We start from the raw sequence: 7,607 nt of genomic DNA, 5'->3' as shown, positions 1-7,607 counted from the left end.
CATAAGCCCGACCAGTTCTTGCTAAGACACACCCGCCTGGGTTCTGTTCAGGATTTCTACTCCAGTTAGCCTAGTGTGCTCTAATTTGTACATTTTCCCAGATTGAGGCTGAGGATTATGGTGATGTTTGTCTTTGTGCCTTGAGACCCAGTCGACATTTCCCCCCAATGTATTATTATTTACTACACCTTGTTGGATGGTCAGTGATACTCGACAGCCAGGTTGAATAGCATATTTTGATGTTAACTAAATCCACTCCGTCTGACCTGATTTTCTGGGCCACTCTTTTGACAACTCCCAGCCCTTTCTGTTTCTGCAGCCTAGTGCTGCCTCCCACAATCCTTCACTGCCCCCACTCTCCTCCCCATCTTTATGCCCCATGAATCCTGGGCATCCTGCCATCCCATTACAGCCTCCTTCCGCTCTCTCCCCATTCTAGCTCCACAGCCTCCCCCTTCCTCTGACCTCTCAGGCAGTTCCTGGCGCCCCTCCAAGACCCCCTACCTTTGGCTGTTAGAGTTTTGGTGAGCAGCAGCTGTGACCGCTGCTCAGCTGGGCCCTGACACTGGGCTGTGGGGAAACCTCAGATGCTCCAGCTTGTAACGCACGGGGGAAGCCCACATGCAGATGCTGGGGGCCTGCAAGCCAGCACAGGGCTCCAGGGCCCTTGGGCAGCCACGAGACAGCATGGTCTGGAAGGCAGCTCCAGTACTACTTTTCTGAGTTATAACCTTCCCCCAAAAGACCTTGGTCCTTCTCCTTGGCAAGTTAAGCGAAAGGCCACGTGCATCTCCATTGTTATATTTCCTTCTGAATAACTTTTGCTAAGTCTTCGAGTTAAAAGGCATGCGGCGGGCACTCGTGTGCTATTCACTTTTCGCATCCAGTTCAGATCATTTTTGGAGCCTGACTGAGGGATGGAGGGCAGGAGAAGGGAGGTGGAAGAGTGATGCTGGCTTCCTTGTTCCGTGTTGCTTTAAGGAGCAAAAGTAAGCAACTGACCGCTGATGTAATAACCAAGTCACCCAGCAATGCCGTGCAGAAGATCAGGTGAGCTCAGAACATTGAGCACAGCGAAACCAGGCAGACGTGGACCCAGGGTCAGAGGACCCCGTGAGTTCTGTGAAGGCTCCGCTGAACTGGCTGCCCTGAAATTAAATCCTCCACTCCAACTCCACTCGCCTGCAGCAGGAGCATATTCTTAAGGGTTTTCAAACTTTTTTTCTGGCACGAACTGTGTAATTCTTCTTCTACTTTTTTTTTAATTTAAAAAAAAATGGAGGAGAGTGAAGACTAAGCAACATGATCTTCCCAGAGATAGGAAGCCAGGATACAAGGGCTCTTTGTTCCCACCCTTGAAGCCCCAGGACTTATGTCAAAGCCAGAAGCTACCCTGAAATGAAATCGGTGCAGGCATTATTCTGCCTCATTTACATTTGGCCTGTCTGCCTTCTGACCTGCGAGGAGGAAAGCACCATCATGTACAAAATGCAAATGCAAGAAAATAGAAATAATAGGTCCGATTAGAGAGCAGGACCAGACGTTTTCCTTAATTCTACGGTCACGATCTTGAGCTGTGTTCCAGCAAATTCTGAGCCTCTGCTCATTGTCTCTCACAATTTGAATCACTGCTCCTGTTGGGTTTATTTCTCTTCCCATTTTTTTTTTAGTTCAACCTATGCAGCCCCCAAATACAAACTTCCTCAGATGCTAAGTCGTGCCAACTGCAGGAACTGAACCTCAGAACCCCCCCAGGAGATATTCAACCCTCTTAGGCACAGAGACAGCTATTTTCCAGAGCACTTACAGCATTTGAATTGATAAAGAGATTTTTTTTAAAAAATAAGGTGCTTTTCTAGTGCCCCCAGGTAATTAACTGCTGGCCTTAACCATCCACCTTCTGACTTTAGGGCTTTAGGGCTGGGTAGCCAGTTTGGAACCCATAATGCTTTTAGCACACAAGTTCACAAAGATCTTTTCCTCTTGGTTTACTTCACGTCATTTTAATTATGTCCCAGTTAAGTTGAACATTCTCTTAGCTACATTGTATATACTCAAAAATCTTTCTATTGATTCTTTAGGAATTTCACACCATGCATCCCCATCCCACTCATCTGTAAGTATCATAGAGACTCTTGTTCTCCTGCCTCTTGAGAACATGACACCCAAACTTGGGGCAAAGCTATAGGGAAACTGACCACCTTATGCAGAAATTAAAACTACATTAAGCCTCAGAAATGAATTGGTGTCTTAACTATCCCAAGATTTGATCCAAGGCAAACAATATTTCACCTGGTTGGAGATACAACTCAAAATATATTTGAGGGATATTTAAACGGGCCTCATTGAGTTCTTGGTTTGTTTGTGGTTTTTTGTTTTGTTTTGTTTTGTTTTTTTTTCCGGATATTTACCAAGAATTGATGTAACCTTGTCCCAGAGTATTATCCAGGCAGCCCACGGACTCTGCATGAAATAGCATATTCCTAGAACTGTTAGCAAGGTTTGCAGAAAGAAGAGGGGACTCAAAGAAATGGGGCCGATAATCTTCTATTCTATACCTGCCTTGTTTGGCTGCGAGCTGCCAGCCACTCTTAGCTTCTGAGATGAGAAAAAAAATGCAGAATAAAATTAAGAAACAAAACAACAAAACTAGTGGCTTGGGGATCTCGAAATCTAGCCCGCTCAACTCCCCCACTTCATGCCCCCGGGGAAGGCTCGGGTCTTGAACTCGTTGTGAAATCTTCAAGCACATAATAAGAATTAATCACCATCCCTTCTCTATTTTAACAGCTGCTGACTACCTCCCTCATCCACTGCAGCTGTGCTCCAGTCCTCTCGCCCTGTGCTGACATCATAATCCCATTACAGCTGGGAACTTGCACACATAAAATGCAGATTTAAGCTTATTTTGAAATAACTTATACTTGTTAATTGTTCCAATCTATATCACAAGCAGGAACTTGCAGCTCTCATCTGGCAGTCCAGGCCTTCGTGCCAGCAGAGGGAGAGCTTCCTCCTTCCTTGTCTGGATTATCGATGCTCCCCCCATTTTTACAGCCAGTCCAAGCAGCTTCCAAGCCACAGACACATTTGTGGCCTGAACTCATCCAGAAGTGGCATCTGTCCATCTGCTCCTTGCTCCGTTTTTCTCTCCCCAGATGTGCCCCAGTGGGAGGCGAGAGAGAGAGAGTTCTTCACAATCAGGTGAGCCTCAAAAGGCCCAACAGAGATGCGGAGGCCACTCTGGACCTGGCTGGCTTCAGTTCCCGAGAGGACCTTCCCAGCACTGTTTTCTTGGCTTGCAAGTCAAGTGGGAGAAATTGATTTCCTGGTTTGGTGTGTGTGCTTTTTCAATGAGACACTCATTTGACCAATCCCACTCTGTCCTTTGGTTTGACCTCCATTTTCACACAAGTTCATGCATGGCCCGAAGCTCGACACATGAATTTCGTCAGACTGCAGTGATGGAGGTTAACAAATCCAAGGAAAAATAATTTGCATGCTTGAATGTGTGTGCCGTGCTTGCTTTCAAGGGGGGCAGAGGGAAACTCCAGCTTGTTGCTTCTCCACTCCGAGCTATCCAGGGGGTGGGGTTGTTGAGACTGAGTCAATAACAGATAATTATTTTGTCTTTTTGGAGATTATCTTAACATGCATGGAAGAACTAGGATGGGAAATATCTAATCTACTGCACAGATGCTAGAAAGTGCCTTTTCTTTTTATTAGCTCCTGACTATAGTCAGGATCCTCTCCAGTGATTTCCAGTAGAGACCAGGCCTACTGACAGCTTACATTACAAAGAAGAGACCTGCTTATATTTTGAAATGGTTCTGAATGGGTTGCTTTTTTAGGTTAAAAGGCTCCCATCCTCCTGTGTTTTTAATGTAATGGTTTTGGCAGCCCCATCTGCTGTTCGTTAGTGGAAGTGTCTAGTTAAGAAATAGGAAAGATCTGTGCCGTCCCCTCCCCCTTACTCTTGGTCACCTTATGGGTTTTGCACTACGTCCTTATAGAGGCGAGCTGCCTTTAGGATGACTAAACCACAGGAAGGTCTGGCAAGGCTTTGGAGACAGAGGAACCCAGGACTCCCCAGCCTACCAAGTCAGTAGGGTCAATAATGAAAACCTTGAAGGTGCCAAAGAACAGACATTTGGTTTCCTTTTTGCTGGCTCAGCAGAATGAGCGCCTGAGCGCCAGACGGATGTCTTTGTCTGGGTTTAAGGAGTGAAAGTTGATGCTCACTCACGCCTGCCAGCCACGGGAAGATGGACATTGACAAACTTCCTGGGAGGCCCCACTTGAGGCAATCAGATTGATGTTTCCGCCCCTTCCCAGGGTGAAGACTCCCCAAAGGTGAGCCTCATAGCCCTCAGGGTCCCTCATTGGGCACCACCTGGCACCACTTGATGCTGCCCTACAGGAGTTTTTCCAGTAGTGCGATATAGTTCCAAGCCCATCACACCTCTGATCAAAGGGTCTGGTGTTCCAATTTAGCCAGCAACTGTGTCAGGGTCCTTCAGCCCAAATGGCCAAAGTCTCACTTCTATTGGCAATATTTGCATGGGCCTGGTTCTCATCCACGTTCCTCAGACAGCCTGCATCTAGTTGTCCTGTCCCCAGCCCCTCTTGTCCAGTTCGTAAGATAGAGCTGCAGTTGACCAAGCAGGGGGCATTCCGTAGACATGACAGTCCCTGATTGCTCTGTTCGTATTCAGCAGAGCTGTGGTCCTACTTCTAAAAGCAACCAGCGGGTCAATTGCAGACCCTGAGCTAGAAGCCAGTCAATAGACTACAAGCATAAATATTTAGGATCCTAAATGAAAGGACACCCCCTTGCCACTCATCACCCAGCGTGAGATTTGCTGTTTATCTAATGCTGGCTCAGAAATGCCTTCTCTGTGTCTAGTGGTTGAAGCAGAGGATTCCTGAGTCCACATTTAGAGTAGGGATGTACCTTGGATACAATGAGGGCTGAAGGAATCAGAACTATGAACACTCACTGGCAGGACTTGCCTAGAAAGAAGCATTCTGTGCTATAAAAAAAGCTAGTAAACAGTCTTCACACATGCAAGTACACACCTAGATCTACACTTGTTAGTTTATTCATATACCCTTATCTAGATGAACCTTAACTGAATCAGCCGCTGTCTGAACTTTAGGGTAGTCATGTATTTGAAGTAGAGCATGCCTCAAATTTGCTATGGTTTGTACTTTGCACATGTGCAATGGATTTCCCAGGTCCCTCAGTCCCAAGTTCCTTACCCTGCAGCATGTTCCTTCATCCAGTCGGTAAATAAGCAGTCCCCATGGCTCCGGCACAAACGCCACTGCATGGATCTGCCATTAAGAGAGCCTGTTAGGGGAGGAAGCCTGTCCCTATCCCAATGTCCTCTGCCCATCTATCCGGGATTGGGGACTCTCATGGCCCCAGAAACCAAGTCTTTGGATTCTCTTGGTACGCATTCTGGCTGTATCCGTCTGAGTTCAGTGGCTTGTCTTGAAGTTTCTTTTTATGTCACTGATTTCTTTTCACACTTAAGCCAACTGTATTCCTTAATAGACCCCCAGAAGGAAGAAGGCGTACTTTTGGCCTGTCACAGCCTGGTGACTGGAGCAGCCTCTGGGTGAGACCAGGCAGGGAGTAGGCACATGGGGCTTCGCTCTGGGTGGTTTGGGGAATAGTGCTCCAAGCCAGCTGGTGCTGTCATTGGGAGATGGCTAACTCAGAAGTCTTCTGTGACATGTGGACTATCCATCTCTACAGGGACCCTTGTGACCATGGTCTAATATTAAAGTTTCCAGACACAGTTGTCCGGATATGGAAACCATCAAAGCAGTTTAGGAGACACCTGGCTGTCCTTGCCAAAGTGAAACTTCCGTTGCGAGATTTTTTATTTAATACAGAAATTAATTATCCCGAAGACCATAGCCTGAGCCACATTTTCCAAAAGAGTGAAGCGACACTCCACATAATAATGACACCTGAACTTCACCTTCTGGAGTTAAGAATTAGGAAAAAAAGTGAAACGAAAGAAAAAAAACAGGGGTGGGGGGGATAAAGTGGGAAAGAAAAATGGAGTACAAGTGAGTCGAGAGAACTCCCAGCAAGTAAACTAGAGATTTTTTTTATCTTTCATTTCTTCTCTGTGTAGCATTTCTCAGCCACAGTCATTGGTTCTTGACTTTGTAACCCCAAGTTACTGAAACCTATCATAAGGTCATAGAATAAGTACCATTGCCTAGATCATTACCCATAGGTCCTTCATGCTATAGTCAAGGATATCAACACATATTTAGTAAGACAGGGTGGTTAAAAATGCTTCCCAGCCCAGGCTGTTCAATGGTCTCTGCATGTTGTTAACTCCAATACAAGCTGAGGACCCTTAGCTGCTGGTAGTGACATACTTAGCTTCTGTTACCTTCTCAGTTTGTGCCAAGTACTGTCTCTTCTAAACGTATTTTAGGGGGTTCAAACCTTTGGTTATGTTCCTGAACTCTGACCCATTTCCCCATTCAGAAATGATATTGGTAAGCACCTTACATGAATAAAGTCTCCGTGGCTGCCCATCGTGTTATTTTGAGAATATACATTTTGAGATAATCATGGGTGTAATAACTTTGTTTTATTTTGATGAGGAGTGTAATTACAGAGACCATTTTAATAAGTGTTGCTTCCCACTAATAATCTAAAAGGTTCAGGTTTAGTGAGATTTTATTTTTTAAAAAAAACATATAAATAGATTTATGCATTCGTTTTGGCATGATTCTTTGTGAAACTGTGAATATAATTAAAGTGAGCACTGGTTCAGTCTGTGAGCTGTCACTTTGGTATGTTTCTCCAACAAAAGCAGATTAATATAGCAACAGAAAAAAAATCACCTGCTGTAGCATTAGGGACGTCTATGATAGTGGCCATGATTCATGATGTTAAGCAGACTTAATTACCAACCATGGAGGACATCCTAAAATAAACTCCAGAAACAGATCCAGAGGTGAAGGCCCAGGGTCTTCTCTGCGGGGCTTAGAAACCCAGACATAGGCCAATGAAATAGCCCAGGGAATAAAGGTGTTTGCTGCTAAGTCTGGTAACTTGAGTTCAATCCCTAGAACAAACATGGTGGAAGGGGAGAACCAATTCCTGTAAGTTGTCCTCTGACCTCCACACACATGCTGTGGCCCATGCATATTCCCCTCTTCCCACACACTAATCGATTAATTAATACTTTAAAGTGGAACCCAGGCATTTGCTTGGCAAAGACTTTCAAAGACTATGTCCACCTACTCTTTACCCTGCCCCACAAGTGCTTGGGATTGGCAGCCTTATTTTGTCAGTGGCCTTCCAGGTAGTTGGTGAAAGAGGAGGAGAAGCTGAACGAGATGATTCTGTTTGGTGTCAGAAAACCACCAAGACATCAGGTTGGATCCATGGTGATGCTGAGGTCTATCCCACACAGAGAAACCAAGACACCCTTCAATCTTTGTGTCCTGTAGGACTTCTCGAGAGTGTGTGGATAGAACAGCATTCTAAGATTAAGAATGAGATCCCAAAAGAGCTAGAAATTCAGTATCCCACTTCCATGCTGCTTGTATTTATGTGAAAAGACCTT

The sequence above is a fragment of the Rattus rattus genome, chromosome 2 (assembly GCF_011064425.1).
Source record: "Rattus rattus isolate New Zealand chromosome 2, Rrattus_CSIRO_v1, whole genome shotgun sequence".
Lineage (NCBI taxonomy): Eukaryota > Metazoa > Chordata > Mammalia > Rodentia > Muridae > Rattus > Rattus rattus.
The sequence above is the reverse complement of the archived record's forward strand: the minus strand, read 5'-3'. Positions refer to the sequence as shown.